General features: G+C 40.3%; 1 protein-coding gene across 1 annotated transcript in view; it reads right to left on the reverse strand.

Annotated features, from left to right (window-relative positions):
- Positions 1-1,955, reverse strand: part of LOC109539107 (A-kinase anchor protein 1, mitochondrial) — a 14,414-nt gene that overhangs the window by 9,515 nt on the left and 2,944 nt on the right. The gene's annotated exons all lie outside the window — the stretch shown is intronic.

The raw sequence follows: 1,955 nt of genomic DNA on the forward strand, positions 1-1,955 counted from the left end.
TTCCTACCACGTTTGTACGATACACACAGCACAAGGAGATACAAATGGAGCAGGAGTTAATTAATTGAATACGAGAAGCTGCTTGATAAGAGTGGATAATAAGGAGATTACGCAGGCACTAGCTTGTTTGGAGTTAACCATTCAAATGTTTGGTGTTGTATGGATTATTTATGTAAACACCAAACCCCGCAGAATTCGAGGTTATGAGAACAGGTTGACATTTCGAAATAGGTTCCGTCATTCAACGATTCCTGTTGAATTTACCGTTTATCCTTGCCTATGTTATTGTCACTGTCGATTTATCCATGGTTACCGGAATTTTAAATAATTACGAAACAACAGGTATTTGCGCAATGTTAATTAGGCAGATTACATTGCTGCCGTATTTCTGATATAGTTTTTTGCAAATTTCTCAGTTTTTAATAACAATTAATTTTTCTTGCTAGTTTTTCTGTACTCCTAAAACATCCCCAGACAACACCTCCAGAGGAATGACCCGAATTTTGAATCACCCTGTATAATCGTTGGCCGGAGTGCCGCGATGTCATCAAACTCGGGGCTACCTTACGTCATCTCTCTTCGAACGTAGAATTTATTCGCGTCTGTCCGAGACCGAGAAGAATATCAACCAATGCGTCCAATATTATCTTGCAAACCCACCGATGGCCGATAGGTTCGAGGGAATTAGAAACGAAATTCTATTAGAGCAGACTGTTGCTCCAATAATATGCTTTTTAGCGACTAATTCTGCAATCAAAAGCCCGAACGTTGCTGGAAACAATCCCATACTGTGACTACTTTCTGCATGAGAACGGTCTGCGGCCGGTAGTGAAATAGGTAAAATTGAATCCATCCCACTAAAAGTACTCATTCCTAGATGTCTTCAAAGAGTCTTCAAGTGTCTAAAGTGATTTAATGTGACCTATTTGATTTGCTTGGCATTTTGGCACGCAGTCTAATGGCTCCTGGCGCGTCAAAGATTTCTGTCCTGACCCCGTACTTCCTGGCTTGGCAGTGTTGGAAGCAGGCCAATCAACTGATAATAATGGAATAATGGAATAATTCGTTATTGTTTCCGACAACAGCCCTTGTGCTAACTTGTAATCGTTCCGACGCCTCTTATTTCGGCCCTGTATTGACGATTTTGGAGATTCCCGTTTGGCAACTTTCATGCATCACAATGATTGGTAACTGACTCTTTTACGGACGATATCTTCCTTATTTTCGACCSACAACTTTCACGTTYGCTATTGGGCAGCTTCTTAGGTCGCAATCAATCCAATAAGGGCAAAAAACGCGATTGCAAAATTTTGATTTTTTGGTCGAAAATTTCATAAAGGGTTAAGAGGTCGAGTACAAAATACCTCGAGTGATACATCATTTTCAACGGAAAGAGACAAGGAATGCAACGAGCTAATTAAAAGACACCGGGGCCTTTCCAGTTCCCAAATAATTCACATTTTCTGTCTATTTTGAACGGTTTTTGAGCGGGCGCAATCTTTAACGGACGATATCTTCCTTATTTTCGACCCACAACTTTCATGTTCGCTATTGGGCGGCTTCTTAGGTCGGAATCAATCCAATAAGGGCAAAAAATGCGATTGCAAAMTTTTGATTTTTTGGTCGAAAATTTCAGAAGGGTTAAGAGGTCGATTTTTCCAAAAAACTCAAGTTCCTCAAAATACCTCGAGTGATACATCATTTTCAACGGAAAGAGACAAGGAATGCTACGAGCTAATTAAAAGACACCGGGGCCTTTGCAGTTCCCAAATAATCAACATTTTCTGTCTATTTTGAACGGTTTTTGAGCGGTCGCAATCTTCAACGGACGATATCTGCCTTATTTTCGACCCACAACTTTCACGTTCGCTATTGGGCAGCTTCTTAGGTCGGAAACAATCCAATAAGGGCAAAAAACGCGATTGCAAAATTTTGATTTTTGGTCGAAAATTTCA

This window comes from Dendroctonus ponderosae, unplaced genomic scaffold, assembly GCF_020466585.1.
Source record: "Dendroctonus ponderosae isolate FM_Combo_2020 unplaced genomic scaffold, Dpon_F_20191213v2 Dpon_F_20191213_5, whole genome shotgun sequence".
NCBI lineage: Eukaryota > Metazoa > Arthropoda > Insecta > Coleoptera > Curculionidae > Dendroctonus > Dendroctonus ponderosae.